The following is a 23,683-nucleotide window of genomic DNA, read 5'->3' as shown; positions in this document are numbered from 1 at the left end:
AGGGAAACCAGGACAGCATATTACAGCCTCCAATAACACCAGAGCAAAAATCACTCTCACTGGAAACATTATCACTCTCTCCAGCATCTCCACTTCTGTGCTTCTCAGAGAAAATGGAACAACTGGTGCACGCTGGAATTAGACTATCCCACTCTTTTGCTGCGAGCCCCCAGATACCAACCAAAAAACGCCAGGCCCCACAACCACCAAAGCCTACGGGCCCAGCTCGCCCTCCCCCTCCCCCTGTGAGAGCTCTTCGGCCTCTGCCACAGCGCCAGGGCCCACACCCTCCTCCAGCGGCTCGAGGTGAACCAAAAACAACTGATACCAGCTCTCAGTGATATGTGTCGGGTCCCCGCTATGATAACAATAACTTTCTCAAATGTTTACAGAACAAGCGGGAACCCAGTGTGCCTGTATGTTTTTCTATTGCTGTTCAATTACATGATAGAAAGTCTAAGGCCTTCAAAAGCCGTACAGCAAACCCATCTAATCTGGTGCCTATTACACGACATACCAAGATTGCTGTGGGGACAAAAAGTAAGACTGTTAAGTTAGCACTTTTAAACATCCGCTCACTTAAAAATAAATCACTTTTAGTCAATGACTTAATAACCACATACAACCTGGATTTTATGTTGCTAAATGAAACTTGGCTAGAAGACAGCTACAGTGCAACAGTCCTCAATGAAACAGCCCCTCCTAACTTTACTTTTATGAGTGTCTGCAGAGCTGTCAGAAGAGGCGGAGGTTTAGCTGCTCTTTATAAAGATGTCTATCAATGTAAGCAAATATCATTTGGGAATTACCCGTCTTTCGAATATCTGGGTATTGTGTTAAAAGGTGCTCCACGCATTTTACTTATCATTGTTTACAGGCCTCCAAAATACTCTCCAGCTTTTGCTGAGAACTTAACAGAACTGTTAAGTTCTATTTCCTCAGAGTTTGACTGCTTTGCCATTGCTGGAGATTTTAACATTCACATAGATAATGCAGAAAACAATATGGCAAAAGAAATCAAAACTGTTTTAAAAACTTTTGATCTGACTCAGCATGTACATGGAGCCACACATAATCGTGGACACACTCTAGATTTACTTATCAGTAAGGGTCTAAACATTTCATCAATTGTTATTAAGGATGTAGCACTGTCTGATCATTTTTGTATTTTCTTTGATATATTGATCTCTCCTGCCATTGAAGCTAGATCTGTGTCTGTCAAGAAGAGATGCTTAAATGAGAATACTAGTGTACTATTTATGAAGGCTATATCTTTAACACCAAGCATATCTGCTGACTCTGTTGATTTTCTCCTTGATTCTTTTAACTCAAAAGTTAAGAGTGTAATTGATGATATTGCTCCTGTGAAAGTCAGGAAGAAGAGTGGCAGACAAAAAGCACCTTGGAGAAACTCAACAGCAGTGCAAAATATGAAAAGACAATGCAGAAAAGCAGAGCGCATGTGGCGGAAGACAAAACTTGTAGTCCATTATAACATCTACAAAGACAGCATCCATGCTTTCAATAAGGAACTAAGCAAAGCTAGACAGACTTTTTTCTCGAATATTATAAACAGCAATATAAACAACACGCGCACTCTTTTTGCTACTGTAGAGAGACTGACAAACCCCCCAAGCCAGATTCCCAGTGAAATGCTCTCAGTGAGAAAGTGCAGTGAGTTTGCTTCTTTCTTCTCTGAGAAAATCAATAATATCAGAAAGGTGATCAGCTCATCCTTGAGTTGCGCTGGGGTCAGGCAGATCAAACAACAGCACGAGAAAGTAGCCACTATGTCTGATTTCGAAGAAATTGATGGCAAAATTTTGGAAGAAACCGTACAGCAACTAAAAACATCAACCTGCGCCCTTGATGCACTTCCCACATCTTTTTTCAAAAATGTGTTACACAGCTTAGAAGCAGATCTCCTAGAAGTGGTAAATGCCTCACTTCTCTCTGGGAGTTTTCCGACCTCCCTGAAAACTGCTGTTGTCAAGCCCCTCCTGAAAAAGAGCAATCTGGATAAGACCATATTAAACAACTATAGACCGATCTCAAATCTTCCTTTCATAGGCAAGATCATTGAAAAAGTTGTCTTCAATCAGCTGAACAAATTCTTAAGCTCGAATGGATACTTTGACCATTTTCAATCTGGTTTCCGACCGCACCACAGTACAGAGACCGCGCTCATAAAGATAATAAATGATATTCGCTTAAATACTGATACAGGCAAATTATCAGTGCTGGTACTACTCGACCTCAGTGCTGCATTTGACACTGTCGATCACAAAATACTTCTTGACAGGCTGGAAAACTGGGTCGGGCTTTCTGGGATAGTCCTAAAATGGTTCAGGTCATACTTAGGAGGCAGAGGTTATTATGTGAGTATAGGAGACCATAAGTCTGAGTGGACATCCATGACATGCGGAGTCCCTCAAGGCTCAATTCTTGCGCCACTCCTATTCAACCTGTACATGCTCCCAATGAGCCAAATAATGAGAAAGAACCAAATCGCTTACCATAGCTATGCAGACGACACACAGCTCTACTTAGCCCTATCGCCTAACGATTACAGCCCCATTGACTCCCTTTGCCAATGCATTGATGAAGTAAACAATTGGATGTGCCAAAACTTTCTTCAGTTAAACAAAGACAAAACTGAAGTCATTGCGTTTGGAAACAAAGATGAAGTTCTCAAGGTGAACGCATACCTTCAGTCTAGGGGTCAAACAACTAAAAATCAAGTCAGGAATCTGGGTGTGTCTCTGGAGTCAGACCTTAGTTTCAGTAGTCATGTCAAAGCAATAACTAAATCAGCATATTATCACCTGAAAAATATTGCAAGAATTAGATGCTTTGTTTCCAGTCAAGACTTAGAAAAACTTGTGCATGCTTTCATCACCAGTAGGGTGGATTATTGTAATGGACTTCTCACTGGCCTTCCCAAAAAGACCATAAGACAGTTGCAGCTCATACAGAACGCTGCTGCTAGGATTCTGAGCAGAACCAGAAAATATGAACACATCACACCAGTCCTCAGGTCTTTACACTGGCTGCCCGTTACATTTAGGATTGATTTTAAAGTATTATTACTGGTATATAAATCATTCAATGGCCTAGGACCTCAATACATTGCAGATATGCTCACTGAATATAAACCCAACAGATCACTCAGATCATTAGGATCACATCGGCTAGAAATACCAAGGGTTCACTCTAAGCATGGCGAGTCTGCTTTTAGCTACTATGCCAGCCGCCGCAGCTGGAACCAGCTTCCAGAAGAGATCAGATGTGCTCCTACAGTAGTCACATTCAAATCCAGACTCAAAACACATCTGTTTAGCTGTGCATTTACTGAATGAGCACTGTGCCACTGTTCGTCCGACTGTTTGCACTGTATTTTATTTTATGTTTTAATTATTCTGATTTCTGTATTTTATCTTTTATTCTAAACTGTTTTAATTATTCTGATTTCTTTTGATTATTTTAATTTCTTCTATGTAAAGCACTTTGAATTACCATTGTGTATGAAATGTGCTATAGAAATAAACTTGCCTTGCCTTGCCTTGCCTTGCCTATGACCCGGAAACCGATCGAGCTCAGCCATCTTGAAGGACATCTCAATTCTCTAATTGCACCGCGAGGAGGCGAGGATCGAGGAGTGAGGAGGCTTTCAACCCCTGTCCTTTTGCACCAGGACTATCCTCACTACAGCCACCCACAGGACTGCAGCGCCCTGCCCAGCCTCCTCTGCAGTCTCCTCCTCTGCACCCTGCCCAGCCTCCTCTGCAGTCTCCTCCTGTGCACCCTGCCCAGCCTCCTCTGCAGTCTCCTCCTCTGCGCCCTGCCCAGCCTCCTCTGCAGTCTCCTCCTCTGCGCCCTGCTCAGCCTCCTCTGCAGTCTCCTCCACAGCCTTCTGTCCAGCCAAGTGCTGCCTCTGCTCCTGCAACATCAACTGGGTCCAGTGTTGCAGACCAGGCTCCTGTAAGTAAGCTTCTCATTATTCGTGTGCAGGTCCTGCAGCGTGATTTCCAATGACCACAAAAAAAGAGGCCCCATTTCCTCTGTGCTGGAAACTTTGCACCGGCTACCTTTTAATTGTTGATTTAATAAGAAAATTGCGCTTTAAGCCATGGAAGCTGAAATGTTTGCGGCCCGACAGCAGCACGGAGGATGTATGTTTCGGCTCGTTGGTCTAGGGGTATGATTCTCGCTTAGGGTGCGAGAGGTCCCGGGTTCAAATCCCGGACGAGCCCATTATTAGGCTTTGCTTTTAATCTCTTCAGCCTGATTAGGGTGTAGGATTACAAATTTTATTTTAAATGTATAATTGAGCTTCCAATACAATAGCATAGAAACTGAGAAAGTTTATTAGTGTGAATTTTGTATCTAAGGTAAATGATGTCACAAACCTGCCTGTTCCTGTCTGTCCAGCTCTCTATTGTAAGTTAAATTGGTCAGAGCACTGAGACTATCACCTTTTGTCTTTATGCACTGCCTGGCCATTAAGATAATGTGAAGGTATCGGTGAAGAGTCTGGCTGATTGGATTAGGATATTTACATTACACTGTTATGCTGATTGGATTAGGATTGGTAACACTCTCAGTCTAGGGCACATCCTTAACCCAGATGCCTCATTTGCATGCTTTTGTTTCCACCTTTATGTAACTCCTCCTCTTGAAATGTATATAAACTACAATGTAAAGTTCCCTTAGTTAGACTTGATTGAGATGACTACAGCAACGAAATAAAGAACTTATACCTCAACAATCTCCTGGTCTGCAACTCTATCTTTTCTACACTTGAGAAGAAGAAGTTCACAACAGATGGTGCCGTGACCCGGATGGAGAAACTGAAACTCAACAAAGAATGAACTTTTGAAACTTCAAAGCTCAAAGATCTCAACAAAGATCTTACTTTCCAGTTCCAGACTGAATCTTTTGAATCCAGAAAGATCTCAACAAAGCTGCCTGAGTTCGCGAACTGAATCTCAACAAAGATCTCAACAAAGCTGACTGTGTTCCAGAACTGAATCTCAACAAAGATCTCAACAAAGCTGACTGTGTTCCAGAACTGAATCTCAACAAAGATCTCAACAAAGCTAACTGAGTTCCAGAACCAAGCTCAACAAAGATCTCTGACTGAGTTTCCAGACGGAATTTTTTCCATACAACAATAATTTGGTGAGTTTCACTCCATTCAAAGAACCGTTGAAAAACCAGTAAAAATTATCCTCTGTGCCGTCAGAGAAAGAGTTATCAGACAGCTGTAGTGTTTGATTACCCAAAGTTATCCTTTAGAAGTTGTCTTTTAAAGATTAAAATATATCCTCTGTTCAGGCAGGGACGTTTTTAACATCACATGTTAAAAAGATATCCTCTGTGTCAGGCAGGGAAGATTAGTAGTATTTTGCTAATTATTTGTTTTGTTGTTTGTTACCTTGTGGTGTTACCCTCTAAAAAAATTCTTTTAGAGAAGAGAGTTTGATCATCTGAATAGTCAGGGAAGTTGTTGGTATCCTCTGTGCAGACAGGGAAGATTTTAGCATTCAAGTTAAAATATTGTTAGCCTCTGTGCAAGCAGAGAAGAGGTAGTCTTACAGGCTATTTATTTTGGTTACCCTTTTAAAAGTTTTTCTTTTAGAGAGGAAAGTTTGATCCTCTGTTTCAGGCAGGGAAGAGTTAGCAATACATGCTAGTAATTTTGTTTTATCCTCTAAAAAGTTAGGAAGGTGAAAGATCCTTTCCGTTTCTTTCAGGGAAGATTAGCGTAACGTGCTAATATTTTGTGTTTCATCCTCTGTTTCTGGCAGGGAAGTTAAATGTGATGTGTTGGTAACAAGGAAGGTTTATCAACAGTTTGATCTGTGACATAAGTGTAGACTCTTTTGATCAGAGAAGTTTTAGTGTTTTTGATTGTGTGATAAAGAAATCCACAAAATGGTTAGAACGAATGCTAGGCTGGTTCCAACAACTGAAAAATTTGGTCTTGCGACTCCTTTGTGGTCAGATAGTGAATTTAAAACACTGTTAGGAGAACAAATGAACCTAATAGTCACTGAGAAAGTTAGAAAAGAACTAACGCAGAAATATGAGATTCATCCAGACAAAACTTGGTCGGTAGATGAGTGTAAAAAAGTACTAGGAGCAAGTATTCGCAAGAACAATGTGAAAGGCATAATATGTTGCCATAGAGAATTTGGTTTAGCACTAGCTACAGAACAGTCTAAACGCAACTCAGAGCTAGAGAAACAGATTAATGAGCTCCGGGCTAAAGTTTCCTCTTTAACCAAGAAATTGAACCGCAACAAAGATGCAGAAAAAACTGATGGGGAAGAAGTAAGTCAGCCTGATAACATTTACCCTGATTTACGAACGTTCTTTGAAACAGATGTAGCCGTCCAATCAGTCACTGATAAGCCTGTTAATTCAGTTTATGTGTGTGGAGCTAGAAAAAGATCACAGGGAATTGAGGAAAATGAAAGTGTTTCTACCCACCCTTCTGTAGTCCGAATACAAACTGTCGCAAAAGCCCTTGGACCTAAGGATATAGAACGACTCTCTGAGAGTTTACCCTCACCACGTAAACAGTTTTCTGAATTTAGAAGGGCATTGATCAGCAAAATTCGTCTATATGACATGTCGTTAACAGAAGTCACACAGTTAATGTCACAAATTTTAACTGATTCTGAATTCAACAGTTTTGAATCTGCAGTGACTTCTGAACTACAACATGCCAGTAGAGGCGATATGAGAGAAGGTGTTTTGAAAATCCTAAAGACTATCTTAGGACCCAAAATAGACTGGTCTAGAGTTACTAGCTGTGTACAAAAGAAAGAAGAAACGGTAAATGAATATACTGAACGGTTTTGTCAGTCAGCCATAACTTACAGTGGAATAGTGGATGATTCCGAAAGTGTGCTCGATGACAAAGGACCACTAATTCGTATCTGGTCAGATGGCCTTGTAGCCGAATACAGAAGAGCTTTGCCATTCCTAGATCTAACTTGGTCTAACAGAACTCTCAGAAGTAACGTTGACAGGTTAGCTGCATGGGAAAGAGATGCTGATGTTAAGACCAAAGTGAGAGTAGCAGCAGCAGCTACATTTAGCACAGCAAAACAAGAAAACAGGTGGTCTAAAAAAGAAGGGAGCTGCCACTATTGTGGAAGATTAGGACATTGGGAGAAAGAGTGTAGGAAGAAATTGCAAGATACAAAAAGAAATGCTATGCATAATTCTGCTCCTTCTCAGCCTGCTTACAACCCGGAAGCAGTTCCGCAAGTGTCCACTGAAACTTTAGGACAGCTTGTTCAGGCTCTTTTAAGAGCACAAAAAGACCAGGAAAAAAACTAATTGTTGGGGCTGTGAGTAGCTACCTTACCCCTGTAATACATCATAATGACACAAGAATTTTTGTGAAAGGTAGCATACAAGAGAAAGAAATTGATTTTTTGCTTGATACAGGTGCAGAAATTACCATAATTCCTACAAAATTGGCTAAAGGTTTAGACATTCCGTACAAGAAAACCAAATTTTCTTTAACTGGCGTAATAGGTGAAGATTCTGATTTGTATGAAACCCCGCCCATAGATGTACAATTTGGCCCAAAAACTCTGACTACAAAATTGTTATGTGCTCCATTAAATACAGGTGCAATTTTAGGCATGGATCTCCTGAGACAAATACATCTAACTTTAGACGTGTCCTCAGAATCTGCTAGCATTCAAATTTCCTCAGCACAAGTTTCTACCAATAATGTAATCCCTCCAGAGTATGCTTTGTTACAGAATCATCCAATTTGGGCTAAAGACAAGGATGATTGTGGTTTGTTGACAGGTGTAGAACCAATAAAATTGACGGGGACTCCACCTCCGGTCACCAAACAATATCCGATCAATAAGGAAGCTATACAGGGGATCAAACCTATTGTAGAAAAGTTGCTGACGCAAGGAGTGCTAGTTAAAACCAACAGTCCCTGTAACTCACCCATTTGGCCCATCAAGAAATCCAATGGGACATGGAGACTTACAATAGACTACAGAGTAGCCAATAAAAATATTGATAAAATCACCCCTCTAGTGGCAGATCCTTCCACAATTTGTAATGGCATACCATTAGAGAGTAAGATTTTTTCAGTAATTGATATGTCTAATGGATTCTTTTCTGTACCGTTGCACTCTGACAGCCAGCCATGGTTAGCTTTCACAGTTGACTATGAGCAATACCAGTGGACACGTTTGCCACAGGGATTTCAAAACTCCCCAACCATATACCATCAGGCTGTCAGACGTGATTTGTGTGACCCAGAATGTCCGGTAAAACAGTCCACTATGATCCAATATGTCGATGATATTTTGATTTCCTCAACAGATCACGAGGTACATCAAACTGAATTGGCATCATTGTTGGACTATTTGCATAAGAAAGGACACAAATGCAGCTTTCACAAAGCTCAAATTGCTAAAAAGCAAGTCACATTTCTGGGTCAAACAATTGGTGCAGGAAATAGATCCATTACACAGGATCGAGCGGCTTCAGTCAAAGCCATACCCCCGCCTACTACCATTAAAACACTCCGATCATTTTTAGGAACAGCAGGTTACTGTAGACCTTGGATTGAAGACTATGCCTCAATTGCACAGCCGCTCTATGACTTGTTGAAAGGCCATGGTAAAGATTCTGATACTGTTTGTATGGAAGAATGTCACCTCAAAGCGTTCAATGATTTGAAGCGAGCACTATGTCAAGCACCAGCATTAGGAATTGCCCAAACTGATAGACCATTTGTGCTTTATGTCCATGAACATTTAAGCTTCATGACTGCATGTCTAATGCAAGATCATGGGGGCAGTTTACGCCCAATTCATTACTATTCTGGTAAACTTGACATAGTAGCTCAAGGTATGGGCCCATGCCTCAGAGCAGTACAGGCAGTGCATCTAGCGCTTCAGGCTTCATCAGGAATGGTGTTAGGACAGTCTGTAAACGTAAGATGTCCGCATGCAGTGTCCGCATTAATGAATCAAGCAAAAGTCACTTCTGTCACTTCCTCTCGCTGGGGAAATTGGTTAGCAACTCTCACAGCCCCGAATATTGTCTTACAGCGTGCACCTGTCACGAATCCGTCCTCATGTATGATGTCTGCTATGACTGAAGTTTTGTTAGAGGATGAAGGAGAAATGACACACGATTGTGTTACGCTTACATATACACCTATGAGTGAAATAAAAGAAACTCCCACAGAGAATTCAGAATTTGAGTTGTTTGTTGACGGTTCAGCTCAAGTAATTGAAGGTAACAGACGAGCAGGTTATGCAGTAACGTCCACCACGGAAGTGTTAGCTTCAGGACGTCTTCCAGATCATTTTTCAGCTCAAGCTGCAGAACTAGTAGCCCTAACAAGAGCATGCACGCTAGCTTCAGGATCAGTTGCTAATATCTACACAGATTCCAGATATGCTTTTGGGGTAATTCATGATTTTGGTGTCATTTGGCAAACCAGACAGTTTCTAACTTCTGCTGGATCCCCCATTAAGCATGCTGAATTAGTGAAAGATCTAATGTTTTCCATGAAACTTCCAAAGAAATTAGCAGTGATCAAAGTGAAAGCACATCTCACAACTAATACTACGGAAGCTAAAGGTAATGCTCTTGCTGATATGGCAGCTAAACAGGCTTGTTTCTATGCAACTGTACAAGTGTGTTCAGGTAGTGCAGCACAGAAGACAATTATGCCTCCTGAATCAATAATTGATCTGTACAAAGACGTTCCTCTGTATGAAGCATGGACATGGTTAGACAAAGGAGCCACAGTGGATTCATCTGGTTGCTGGACCAAAGGGGGAAAGTATGTCGCTCCCGAATCACTGCTGCCATATTTGGCTCAACAAATACACAGTTTAGGTCACAGTGGTCCAGCAACGATGAATCACAGGTTCTCAAATCAGTGGTGGAATCCAAAATTCAGAAATGTAGCCACAGAAACAGCCAAGAGGTGTGTTACATGTCAGAAAAATAATGATATACCAGCAGCCACTACACCAGCAGCACATACCCCAGCTCCACCAGGACCATTTCGTCACCTGCAAGTTGATTACATATCATTGCCTCGTTGTAAGGGAAAAACTGATGTTTTGGTAGTAATAGACAAGTTCTCAAGATGGGTAGAAGCTTATCCAACAGGGCGTGCTACAGCTGCACATACTGCTAAATGTCTTGTCACTGATTTCATTCCCAGATGGGGATTACCAGATTGGATTGACTCAGATCAAGGTACACACTTCACAGGACAGATAGTCAAGGAAGTGTCTAGAATGTTGCAGATTAAGTGGAACCTCCACTGCCCCTATAGGCCACAAGCATCAGGACAGGTTGAACGTGCAAACAGAACAATCAAAATCAGGCTAAGCAAAATGCATCAGGAAGGAGTACCATGGGTTGAAGCGTTGCCAGCAGTACTGTGTAGTATGAGAGCATCACCTAACAGAACAGTAGGACTGAGCCCTCATGAGATTATTACTGGACGCCCCATGCAGATGCCAGGTGTGATTGATCTTAGAAATGCTGATGTACACATTACCTCAGATGCCCTGATTGCTTACTGTGAAAACCTAACAAAGGCGGTACAGAGTGCCAGAGGGAGAGTTGAGTCATGTTGGCAGACTTCACCAGAAGGGGGACACACAATCATCCCAGGTCAATGGGTCATGATAAAGTCATTCAGAAATAAGCCATTAGAACCAAAGTGGCATGGGCCACATCAAGTGATGTTGATTACAGCCGCTGCAGTATTGTGTGAGGGAAGGAAAACCTGGACTCATTGTACACACTGTAAGGTTGTTCCCCCACCAACAGGGATAGGTTAGGACACAGAACCAGTGAGGAGCCCCGGGAAGAACCGAATGCAGTAGGCTTCGAGGGTTAACCCTGGGGTGAAGACTTCCCTCATAGGCCCTATCCTAGTCCATCCTTACCTCACTGTTCTTTAGGTGTCAAAGGTTTAAGAAATAGGGAAAGAGGAAATCAACAATAGCAGACTCAGAAAAAGTTCACAATCCTAGTGTTGAACAAATACTGCTCTACTGTCTTTTTTTTTTTTTTTCTTTCTTATTCTGTGCAGACACCACTTGATGACAGTCCGGGACCCATACGCACCAACCTCCTCACCTGCGTATGAAGCCACAACCTCCAGAAAACAACTAGACTCACTGGCGAACCAACTATCACGAAAGAAAAAAAAAAATACACAACGCAGAGACTCACATACGAAACCTTCAGTCATCCATCAACATGATCAAGATTGTCGTTCTACTAAGCATCATGGACATCGCACAAAGTGTGGACTCCAGAAACAACATATTCTTAGAGCTAATGAATATGTCAGGAAATGCCTTGTTTGCTGGAAAGGACGTTTGCATGCCACACGCACCTTCAGTAGGAGCAGGAATCCCCTGGGTGGCACACCCTATCTCCAAATGTGACACGTGTACCTTATTCAATCATCATACCAGTGAATTATACAACAAGGATACATGTCACAATACAACAATTCCTCCAGCTTCTCCGTGTTGCATTCCAGGACTACCATCCTGCAACCTAACTTCAGCTACTCCCATCATGACAGATCTACTCCTGCCAATGATGTTCTATTGGTGCATGGAAAATTATGCTCCAGCATCGACTCCACTGGGGGAAATTCCTCGTGAACGTTGCAGCTTTGTGATTGAAAGAGGAGCAGAATCCCACGTGTACGTTACTACAACAGATAAGAAAGAGGAAAATGACTTAACAGAGTGTTTCTCCAGAAACCCATCCCTACCAAATTTTTTTGAAATAAATCAGTTGTGTATGATCTCTCCACCAACTGACACTTTTTGGTTATGTGGAACTTCTGTCTACAGCATCCTCCCCAGCCAATTTAACGGAAGGTGCACCCTGGTTTATATTCTACCAGCTATCAGAGAAAATACACACTCCACCCCAAGCTCCCCACAGCTACAAAATTCAGCTCCTACCACTAACAAAGCAGATGGCTGCATTCCAGGACTCACTTGTGCACAAACATGGTGGTCAAGAACTCTTGGAGCATTAATACCATCTTATGGTGTCATGCAAGCCCTTGATCAAGTCAGAAGCTTATCGAATTCTGTACAGAAATTGGCCAATGATACGGCTTGGGCCCTTGGTAACATCACGGACACTCTCGCTTCGCACAAGATAATGATCTTACCAAACAGAGTGGCCTTGGATTACATTCTAGCAACGCAAGGAGGAGCCTGCACCATCATCGGACCTGAGTGCTGCACCGGGTTAATGGATCCAACAGAGAACTTGAACAAAATCCAACAAGACATTCTTGATCTTTCAGCAAAATTACACCAGATGACTGAAGTTAATTTTTCATGGTTCGGAAACTTGATTGGGAAACCCTGGCTGTGGATAAAGGAAATAGCAATTCTGCTGTTATTTCTTCTAATAGCATACTATCTATGCGTCCACAGTATCAAGTGTTTCATTCAACAAATGACTCACGCCCCTCACAAAGAAATGACAGTCCCAAACAGAAAAGACTATTACCCTTAAGAACTTAACGGACCCTAAATTTGCATGTTTGTTTCTGTGTCAGCATGCAATTGCAGAAACAGCAACACAGAAGCATGAGCCTGTAATGATCACAAGTTACAAGAATTTAACTTTTAAGTGTCTAAATTTGTATTTTGTGAGAGTTATTTAGAACTCTCAAAGGGGGAACTGTAGGATTACAAATTTTATTTTAAATGTATAATTGAGCTTCCAATACAATAGCATAGAAACTGAGAAAGTTTATTAGTGTGAATTTTGTATCTAAGGTAAATGATGTCACAAACCTGCCTGTTCCTGTCTGTCCAGCTCTCTATTGTAAGTTAAATTGGTCAGAGCACTGAGACTATCACCTTTTGTCTTTATGCACTGCCTGGCCATTAAGATAATGTGAAGGTATCGGTGAAGAGTCTGGCTGATTGGATTAGGATATTTACATTACACTGTTATGCTGATTGGATTAGGATTGGTAACACTCTCAGTCTAGGGCACATCCTTAACCCAGATGCCTCATTTGCATGCTTTTGTTTCCACCTTTATGTAACTCCTCCTCTTGAAATGTATATAAACTACAATGTAAAGTTCCCTTAGTTAGACTTGATTGAGATGACTACAGCGACGAAATAAAGAACTTATACCTCAACAATCTCCTGGTCTGCAACTCTATCTTTTCTACACTTGAGAAGAAGAAGTTCACAACAAGGGCAACCAGGATATTTCTGACCAATTGGGGATAAAATGTGCCAGAGAGAGGCCGGTTAGCTCAGTTGGTTAGAGCGTGGTGCTAATAACCCCAAGGTCGCGGGTTCGATCCCCGTACGGGCCACTCATTTTCTCTCTGTGACCTTCGTTCTGCTCTTCTCGAAAATGACTGGCGGTCTCCCATACATCCATGCTGGCTAAACCACACAAGTACCTGGCCGAAATAGCTCAGTTGGGAGAGCGTTAGACTGAAGATTTAAAGGTCCCGGGTTTTGGCAGAGGAACAACCTCCGCCTCTTTTAGTCTACCTTATTCCACCTCTCAGACAGCCAGTTAGCAGGGTGTTTTGGTTCCATGGTGTAATGGTTAGCACTCTGGGCTTTGAATCCAGTGATCCGAGTTCAAATCTCGGTGGAACCTTTTTAGGATCTTTGCGGAACGTAGGGGAAAAACAGAGGTGATGCGCAACTGCTGACGTGGCGGTGAAATTGGCACTCTCAAACCGAGTCGGAATTGGGGAAACATGGGCTTAAAAGACAAAGGCTTCTTTTGCTCCTTGCTATCGCGCTTCTGGACTGAATGACTTAAATCTCTGCACCTCATGGGAAAAGTTGACACACGCCGAGGTTCCATGGTGTAAGAGTTAGCACTCTGGGCTCTGAATCCAGTGATCCGAATTCAAATCTCGGTGGGACCTTCATTTGCCAGGCTAAACAGCACAAGTACCTGGCTGAAATAGCTCAGTTGGGAGAGTGTTAGACTGGTTCAATCTCGGGTTTCGGCAGAGGAACCACGCCCGCCTCCTTTAGGCTACCTGATTCCACCTAGCCTCATCGCTATCTGGCTCTCAGACAGACAGCTGGGAGGGTGTGTTGGTTCCATGGTGTAATGGTTAGCACTCTGGGCTTTGAATCCAGCGATCCGAGTTCAAATCTCGGTAGAACATTTTTTAGGTTCTTCGCGGAAGGGAGGGAAAAAACAGAGGTGATGCGCAACTGCTGACGTGGCGGTGAAATTGGCACTCTCAAACCGAGTCGGAATTGGGGAAACATAGGGTGCTTCTCAATATCCCTCCTCGTCTCCTCGTTCCTCTGTCCTCCATCCTTTGACCCGGAAACCGATCGAGCTCAGCCATCTTGAAGGACATCTCAATTCTCTAATTGCACCGCGAGGAGGCGAGGATCGAGGAGTGAGGAGGCTTTCAGAGGAGTCATGAGCGAGGATACAAAGGTGTATCCTATGCGGAAGTGTTTTATTGACTAAACGTGACGCACGTATACATTCTCCTCCCCCTTCACATTGGTCACAATCTGTTTTAAGTATACTTTACCTTTGCAGTTTATATAAACCACACATTACACATATTTCAACAGGGTATCTTGCTTTATTATTATTTATTATGAATTTCTTAAATAAACAAACTGCAACAACATGAGGGCAGATCCTTTGAGCGCTGCTGATGACGCTATGAAGTGACGCTCGAGTGATCAAGTATTCCAATGTATAAAAAAAGCTTTCATTCGATTCCTCCATCCTCATTGTTTGTCATTCATTACATTATTTTGAGCACAAGAAGATTTTTACTAAAACCTTTAAAAAAAAAAGTTTAATTCATATATGTTATACTATACTATGTTATACACCAGTATACATATTTATGTTATCTTTTTAAATACTATGTTATACATATTTAAAAATACATGAATAGGCAAAAACAAGTGTTTTTTTGTTTCAACAAATGACTCTCAACTATGTTATAAAAGATATACCAAAACGATTTGATATACCATTTTAAGTTTTAGATCTGTTTGATGATCATATTATTATGAATTGTCATAAACGCCTTTATGTAATATTTGGTGTTTCTTAGTAATCTCTGCCACAAAAGCTAAACAAAACAAAACGATTTAAGCATGGCATGATAGCAGCAAGATTGTACCAAGAAGTGTTATTTATTTTCTTATTAATAAGTTCATCACACTATTTACAATTTGTACACAAGGCAATTCAAAGTGATTCACAGTTGTATAAAAAACAATAATGCTTATGCTCATAATAATAATAATAATATTCATTAATTATTATAATATTATAATAATTAATTACATAAAAAACAAATGCTGTAGCAAAATACTTTCAGTTGGAATATGACAGCTATGTAACGTTCTGTTTATGCCTGTGTCCTTTCAGATTATGTATGCATACCCGGTTTTACGAAGAACCTCTGAGGGTCGACTCCTTATGGGGCCAACTGAGGAGGCCAATAGGAGGAAGATCGGGTTGGCAGGGAGGGCCAGGTGTAAGGAGGAGGTCCTGGCTGAGGCCACTGCCTTTTTGAGGCAGAATGGAGGGAATCCTGGAGACCAGTTCCTGGTTCTGGCTCACTGCAAGATCCAGTTTGGGAAACACCAGGGTCAGAGGTTCCTGTGGCTGCTGGAGAACTCACTGGGGTATGCCTGCTATCTGGTCAGCAGCGTTTTGGGGGAGGAGGAGAGGGACAACCTGCTGTCGGACAACAAACACCTGTTCCTCAGATACACCTCGGAGATCAGGGAGGTAGGCGAGGCTGTAGAGGTGTATCAGAAAAAACAGGTCATGCTGCAGGAGGCCCAGAGGACAGGAGACTCTGGATGTCTGATGGTGGAGTTTGGGGATTTTAAGGGTAGGTCAATGAAGGAGGTGTATGAGGACCCAAGCAAGGAGGCCCAGGCTCTCATCACCTACCTGAAGAAGGCAAAGGCCAGGCCTAACACCAATATGGCCCTTTTCAAAGCATACGTGCTGAAGAGGCAGGCTCTAGCCCACGTGCCCACCACCACTGTGCCCACTGCATCTGTCCTCACTGCTGCTGTGCCCACTGCCACTGTGTCTGTTCCTCCTCCACCTACTGCCACTAAGAACAGGCCACTGCTGGCGACCAATGTGAAGGCCCTGTTGGCGCAGGGGAAGCATTTATTTGCTTCACAGCTGGCACAAAAGATTTTGTCTCCAGCCAAACCCTGTAAGTGGGTAAGTTTTTTCTTTTTTCTCCAGCCACTGCAGGCTCGAGAGGCCCTGCTCCTGCCCCGGCTCGTGCTACTGCCCCTGCTCCTGCCCCTTATCCTGCTCCTCCAGCATTGTGGACCCCTGGCCAGGTGTACCAGTCGCCTGCAGAGCTTCCTGTCCACTGGAAAGAGCAACTCCCATCTTTCCAGCAAGGCCTTCAACCCCTGTCCCTCTGCACCAGGACCATCCTCACTACAGCCACCCACAGGACTGCAGCGCCCTGCCCAGCCTCCTCTGCAGTCTCCTCCTCTGCGCCCTGCCCAGCCTCCTCTGCAGTCTCCTCCTCTGCGCCCTGCCCAGCCTCCTCTGCAGTCTCCTCCTCTGCGCCCTGCCCAGCCTCCTCTGCAGTCTCCTCCTCTGCGCCCTGCTCAGCCTCCTCTGCAGTCTCCTCCACAGGCTTCTGTCCAGCCAAGTGCTGCCTCTGCTCCTGCAACATCAACTGGGTCCAGTGTTGCAGACCAGGCTCCTGTAAGTAAGCTTCTCATTATTCGTGTGCAGGTCCTGCAGCGTGATTTCCAATGACCACAAAAAAAGAGGCCGCATTTCCTCTGTGCTGGAAACTTTGCACCGGCTACCTTTTAATTGTAGATTTAATCAAAAAATTGCGCTTTAAGCCATGGAAGCTGAAATGTTTCCGGCCCGGCAGCAGCAAGGAGGATGTATGTTTCGACTCGTTGGTCTAGGGGTAAGATTCTCGCTTAGGGTGCGAGAGGTCCCGGGTTCAAATCCCGGACGAGCCCATTATTAGGCTTTGCTTTTAATCTCTTCAGCCTGATTAGGGCAACCAGGATATTTATATCCCGGGTTTCGGCAGAGGAACCACGTCCGCCTCTTTTAGTCTACCTGATTCCACCTAGCCTCATCGCTATCTGCCTCTCAGACAGCCAGCTATCAGGAAGTGTTGGTTCCATGGTGTAATGGTCAGCACTTTCGGCTTTGAATCCAGCGATCCAAGTTCCAATCTCGGTAGAACCTTTTCAGGTTCTTTGCGGAAGGGTGGGAAAAAACAGAGGTGATGCGCAACTGCTGACGTGGCAGTGAAATTGGCACTCTCAAACAGAGTCGGAATTGGGGAAACATGGGCTTAAAGAGCAAAGGCTTCATTTGCTCCTTGCTATCGTGCTTTTGGACTCAATGACTTAAATCTCTGCTGCTCATGGGAAAAGTTGACACACGCCAAGGTTCCACGGTGTAATGGTTTGCACTCTGGGCTCTGAATCCAGCGATCCGAGTTCAAATCTCGGTGGGACCTGCTTTTGCCAGGAATGTGTGCAGTACCTCATTCGAAAAAACTTTTTCGGCAGCACTGAGCCGCAAGAGCTCATCTAGGTAGTGCCCCTTGAAGGGGGGCGTAAAACAGATGGACAGCACTGGAGAATGCAGGTATCGATCCCGCTACCTCTCGCATGCTAAGCGAGCGCTATACCATTTGAGCTAATTCCCCTCGATGATGGAGGAGAGGTGTCCATCGCTCTCAAAGACAAAGACGAGGCGCGATCCCTAACACGTGTGCAGGTGCTGCAGCGTGATTTCCAATGACCACAAAAAAGAGGCCGCATATCCTCTGTGCTCGCAACTTTGCACTGGCTACCTATTAATTGTAGATTGAATCAAAAAATTGCGCTTTGACTCCAGCGATCCGAGTTCAAATCTCGGTGGAACCTTTTTAGGTTCTTTGTGGAAAGGAGGGAAAAAACAGAGGTGATGCGCAACTGCTGACGTGGCGGTGAAATTGGGACTCTCAAACCGAGTCGGAATCGGGGAAACATGGGCTTAAAAAGCAAAGGCTTCATTTGCTCCTTGCTATCGTGCTTCTGGACTCAATGACTTAAATCTCTGCTGCTCATGGGAAAAGTTGACGCACGCCAAGGTTCCATGGTGTAATGGTTAGCACTCTTGGCTCTGAATCCAGCGATCCGAGTTCAAATCTCGGTGGGACCTGCTTTTCCAGGAATGTGTGCAGTACCTCGTTCAAAAAAACTTTTTCGGCAGCACTGAGCCGCAAGAGCTCATCTAGATAGTGCCCCTTGAAGGGGGGGCGTAAAAAGGATGGACAGCCCTGGAGAATGCAGGCATCGATCCCGCTACCTCTCGCATGCTAAGCAAGCGCTCTACCATTTGAGCTAATTTACCATTTGAGGCTGAAGAGCTCTCACAGGAGGAGCGGGAGGGCGAGCTGGGCCCGCAGGCTTTGGTGGTTGTGGGGCCTGGCGTTTTTTTGGTTGGTATCTGGGGGCTCGCAGCAAAAGAGTGGGATAGTCTAGTTCCAGCATGCACCAGTTGTTCCATTTTCTCTGAGAAGCACAGAAGTGGAGATGCTGGAGAGAGTGATAATGTTTCCGGTGAGAGGGATTTTTGCTCTGGTGTTATTGGAGGCTGTAATATGCTGTCCTGGTTTCCCTGGCTGTTTTCCAGAAAGTCGTCTATGGGTGCTGTATCTTGGAGCAGTGCTGGTATGTCACAGTCTGTCTGTGGTGAGCTCTGTGGGCAGGGCTCAGCTGAGATTGTGTCCGTGAGCAGAGGTTGTTGTGGCTGAGTGGTGTTATCACTGTCCTTGTGTGATGTGTCAACCGCATGTCCATTCAGGTGCTGAAGTGAAATCCTGTGGTCATTCATACTGTATCCAGGTGTGTGTGTGCCATTCAGGTTGAGTGGATTGGCACACATTGCAGAAGGATGACGGAGGGAGAAGTAGATATTGTCCTTTAGCACTCTTGAACCAAGTTTGTTTGGGTGGTGGCCATCCTGTTGAAACAGTTGCCTCTGACTCCAGAAAAGATTGAAGTTGTCAATAAAGTTCACTCCTTTTATATTGCAGGTTTTTTGCAGCCATGTATTAAGCCCAAGCAACCATGAAAACCTGTTTGTTCCTCTTGCTGGGAGTGGTCCACTGATGAATGTTTGAACTTTCAGTCTTTTAAGTGTTTCAAAAAGTTCATTGAAATCCTTTTTAAGAAGTTCCGACTGCTCTTTATGAATATCATTCTTCCCCACATGAATGATGAGTCGATTTGCAGTCTTATGTTTCATCAGAATGTTCTGAAGTTCCCTGTTTACATCAGAAGTTGTTGCTTGTGGAAGGCAGCACGTTGTTGTATCCCTGCTATTAATGTTTCTGATTACGGAGTCGCCCACTATCAGAGTCCTGGGCTCGGCTGCACTGTGAGCTGAGTGCCGCTGTCTGCTCGACCTTGAGCCCCAGTTAGCATCAGTGTTAGCTACTGGCTGATTCTGTCTGTGTGCGATCACATTCATCAAATTTGGGGATTCCTCATTCATTAATACTTCAAATCTGTTCTCAAGATGGACAGGCGGTGGTAGGAGACCAGTGTTTGCAGTCCTTGTCAGAGCCGTATCTGGGGTAGAGGATGCTACTGCAGTAATATGTGATGCTCGTGACAATCTGATGTCTCGAGTGCCTTTGGGTCTCGCACCCTGTTTGTGCCATCGATTAGTAAAACGATCGGCTTGTTTCTCTACACTCAGTATGGCCTGTCGAGAAGCACTAGATTCATGGGACTCACCGGCTGTATGCTGAGGACGTCCATGACGAAGCTCTGTTGTGTGTTCCGTCTGGTTTGGTGGTCCCGCAATTAACTTTGTTTCAAGAATTGCAATCCTTTGTAAAAGTCTGTGGCAGTTGGAGCAGCAAGTAGATTCCAGAGGAGGCATTTTCTTATCCTTATGAATGTAGGCAGTTGTGTTTTCTCTTCCCCGGAATGTAAGCTTTCAGTGGGAGGCTGGTCGAATAAAATAATTCTGCTTTTTTTTGTAGTAATCCAAGCGTTTGAGCACCGTGCTGATTTGCTGAAGTTAACATAAGGTGATAAAAGGAGATAAAATATAGAAATATAAAAGCGATAGAGCAAAGCGCGGAGCAGTAAGCGAGAGCGTCCGAACAGTAGCTGAGCAGGAAGTAGTCGTCATCAGTAGTAATTATCGTCATCTTTGCAACAGGTAAGTCTATTCTTCACGACTGTATAATCGATCATTATTTATTCATAAACAGTGTTTGTTTTTAGACAATTAAACATGCCAATAAAGCTAGCTAGCGTGTAATAGCACACATTTTCTTCTGTACATGTGAACCTGCAACTTTACCATGATATACAGTAAAAAACATGCCACTACTGTCAAGATAATTAGCCGACCGCTAATTAAGCTATATCCTCCTTAAACCATTTTTTTGTTGTTGTTAATTTAGTATTTTTTTTGTGTCATTCATTACATTATTTTGAGCACAAGAAGATTTTTACTAAAACCTTTAAAAAAAAAAGTTTAATTCATATATGTTATACTATACTATGTTATACACCAGTATACATATTTATGTTATCTTTTTAAATACTATGTTATACATATTTAAAAAGACATGAATAGGCAAAAACAAGTGTTTTTTTGTTTCAACAAATGATTCTCAACTATGTTATAAAAGATATACCAAAACGATTTGATATACCATTTTAAGTTTTAGATCTGTTTGATGATCATAGTATTATGAATTGTCATAAACGCCTTTATGTTATATTTGGTGTTTCTTAGTAATCTCTGCCACAAAAGCTAAACAAAACAAAACGATTTAAGCATGGCATGATACCAGCAAGATTGTACCAAGAAGTGTTATTTATTTTCTTATTAATAAGTTCATCACACTATTTACAATTTGTACACAAGGCAATTCAAAGTGATTCACAGTTGTATAAAAACAATAATGCTTATGCTCATAATAATAATAATCATTAATTATTATAATATTATAATAATTAATTACATAAAAAAGAAATGCTGTAGTAAAATACTTTCAGTTGGAATATGACAGCTATGTAACGTTCTGTTTATGCCTGTGTCCTTTCAGATTATGTATGCATACCCGGTTTTACGAAGAACCTCTGAGGGTCGACTCCTTATGGGGCCAACTGAGGAGGCCAATAGGAGGAAGATCGTGTTGGCAGGGAGGGCCAGGTGTAAGGAGGAGGTCCTGGCTGAGGCCACTGCCTTTGTGAGGCAGAATGGAGGGAATCCTGGAGACCAGTTCCTGGTTCTGGCTCACTGCAAGATCCAGTTTGGGAAACACCAGGGTCAGATTTTCCTGTGGCTGCTTGAGAACTCACTGGGGTATGCCTGCTATCTGGTCAGCAGCATTTTGGGGGAGGAGGAGAGGGACAACCCGCTGTCGGACAACAAACACCTGTTCCTCAGATACACCTCGCAGATCAGGGAGGTAGGCGGGGCTGTGGAGGTGTGTCATATAAAACAGGCCATGCTGCAGGAGGCCCAGAGGACAGGAGACTCTGGATGTCTGATGGTGGAGTTTGGGGGTTTTAAGGGTAGGTCAATGAAGGAGGTGTATGAGGACCCAAGCAAGGAGGCCCAGGCTCTCATCACCTACCTGAAGAAGGCAAAGGGCAGGCCTAACACCAATATGGCCCTTTTCAAAGCATACGTGCTGAACAGGCAGGCTCCAGCCCACGTGCCCACCACCACTGTGCCCACTGCATCTGTCCTCACTGCTGCTGTGCCCACTGCCACTGTGTCTGTTCCTCCTCCACCTACTGCCACTAAGAACAGGCCACTGCTGGCGACCAATGTGAAGGCCCTGTTGGCGCGGGGTAAGCATTTATTTGCTTCACAGCTGGCACAAAAGATTTTGGCTCCAGCCAAACACTGTAAGTGATTTGCAAGCTTTAAAATCATTACAGTATATATTATGCAGTATATATGTCTAACGAAAATACGTGTTCAACAGCTGCAGGACCACGTGTACATCCTGCGTCTGAGTCCGCAGCCCGGAGACAGCTCTTTACATGTGGTGAGTATCACTTAACGCATACAAGTGTGTTGGTGACATGTGCTTAGTGTTTTATGTTATTTTACAGACTCTGCTGCTACGGATTTTTTTGAGGAGGAAGATGACCTGGAGATGGCAACTGTAGCCTCGCAAGCTGAGGAACAACTTCCTCAAGGTATGTAAATCTTAAACAATATTTTACAAACAATTACAAATAAAACAAAACAGTATTTTTTAAATGACATATTATTTTATTTCACAACACAGAGGAATGGCACCTCTCAGGTGTCAATCTACATTCACTCTTTGAGTGAACATCCTCAAAGGAAAAAAGATAATTTAAAGGTGTATGTAAAAGGTTTTATTTCATTTTTTATCGTAATCACTGACTAAAGCTCATTCTTGTCATCTCCCACTCCCCTTGGAATAAGTGGCTGTTGTAGTGTTTGGTCTGCTTCGCTTCACACTTGGCTGATCCCATCTTTTTTTCTTCTTGTATTTCTTCTAATGGTGCTTGGATGAAAAACAGGATGATTTTCACTGCTTCCTTCCATCTTTTCATCATCATGTCATCTCTCTACTAATCATACATGCTTTGCAGTAAACCTTGTAATCGCAGTAGCTGTCCAGCAGAGCTGAGAAAGTCATGCAGTGAAAGTCTAAAACAATAAGATAATTTTGTTGTGTTTTTTTACGCTCCAGCCACTGCAGACTCGAGAGGCCCTGCTCCTGCCCCGGCTCGTGCTACTGCCCCTGCTCCTCCAGCATCGCCTGCAGAGCTTCCTGTCCACTGGAAAGAGCAACTCCCATCTTTCCAGCAAGGCCTTCAACCCCTGTCCCTCTGCACCAGGACCATCCTCACTACAGCCACCCACAGGACTGCAGCGCCCTGCCCAGCCTCCTCTGCAGTCTCCTCCTCTGCGCCCTGCCCAGCCTCCTCTGCAGTCTCCTCCTCTGCGCCCTGCCCAGCCTCCTCTGCAGTCTCCTCCTCTGCCCCCTGCTCAGCCTCCTCTGCAGTCTCCTCCACAGCCTTCTGTCCAGCCAAGTGCTGCCTCTGCTCCTGCAACATCAACTGGGTCCAGTGTTGCAGACCAGGCTCCTGTAAGTAAGCTTCTCATTATTCGTCTGCAGGTCCTGCAGCGTGATTTCCAATGACCAAAAAAAAAGAGGCCACATTTCCTCTGTGCTTGAAACTTTGCACCGGCTACCTTTTAATTGTAGATTTAATCAAAAAATTGCGCTTTAAGCCATAGAAGCTGAAATGTTTCCGGCCCGGCAGCAGCAAGGAGGATGTATGGTTCGGCTCGTTGGTCTAGGGGTATGATTCTCGCTTAGGGTGTGAGAGGTCCCGGGTTCAAATCCCGGACGAGCCCATTATTAGGCTTTGCTTTTAATCTCTTCAGCCTGATTAGGGCAACCAGGATATTTCTGAGAAATTGGGGATAAAATGTGCCAGAGAGAGGCCGGTTAGCTCAGTTGGTTAGAGCGTGGTGCTAATAACGCCATGGTCGCGGGTTCGATCCCCGTACGGGCAACTCATTTTCTCTCTGGGACCTTCGGTCTGCTCTT

General features: G+C 43.6%; 7 non-coding genes across 7 annotated transcripts; all 7 read left to right on the top strand.

The window, feature by feature from the left end:
- Nucleotides 1-4,181: 4,181 nt before the first annotated feature.
- Nucleotides 4,182-4,253, top strand: trnap-agg (transfer RNA proline (anticodon AGG)). Its single transcript has one exon. It is a non-coding gene; the product is annotated as a tRNA-Pro (tRNA).
- Nucleotides 4,254-13,331: 9,078 nt separating this feature from the next.
- trnai-aau (transfer RNA isoleucine (anticodon AAU)) lies at nucleotides 13,332-13,405 on the top strand. The gene has a single exon. It is a non-coding gene; the product is annotated as a tRNA-Ile (tRNA).
- A 224-nt stretch (nucleotides 13,406-13,629) lies between these two features.
- trnaq-uug (transfer RNA glutamine (anticodon UUG)) lies at nucleotides 13,630-13,701 on the top strand. The gene has a single exon. It is a non-coding gene; the product is annotated as a tRNA-Gln (tRNA).
- Nucleotides 13,702-16,994: 3,293 nt separating this feature from the next.
- Nucleotides 16,995-17,067, top strand: trnap-agg (transfer RNA proline (anticodon AGG)). The gene has a single exon. It is a non-coding gene; the product is annotated as a tRNA-Pro (tRNA).
- A 1,128-nt stretch (nucleotides 17,068-18,195) lies between these two features.
- trnaq-cug (transfer RNA glutamine (anticodon CUG)) lies at nucleotides 18,196-18,267 on the top strand. The gene has a single exon. It is a non-coding gene; the product is annotated as a tRNA-Gln (tRNA).
- Nucleotides 18,268-23,415: 5,148 nt separating this feature from the next.
- On the top strand, nucleotides 23,416-23,487 carry trnap-agg (transfer RNA proline (anticodon AGG)). Its single transcript has one exon. It is a non-coding gene; the product is annotated as a tRNA-Pro (tRNA).
- Nucleotides 23,488-23,575: 88 nt separating this feature from the next.
- On the top strand, nucleotides 23,576-23,649 carry trnai-aau (transfer RNA isoleucine (anticodon AAU)). The gene has a single exon. It is a non-coding gene; the product is annotated as a tRNA-Ile (tRNA).
- Nucleotides 23,650-23,683: the final 34 nt, after the last annotated feature.

This window comes from Siphateles boraxobius, unplaced genomic scaffold, assembly GCF_051911475.1.
Source record: "Siphateles boraxobius isolate OS27281-9 unplaced genomic scaffold, OSU_SipBor_1 269, whole genome shotgun sequence".
NCBI classification, from domain to species: Eukaryota; Metazoa; Chordata; class Actinopteri; order Cypriniformes; family Leuciscidae; genus Siphateles; species Siphateles boraxobius.
The sequence above is the reverse complement of the archived record's forward strand: the minus strand, read 5'-3'. Positions and strand labels throughout refer to the sequence as shown.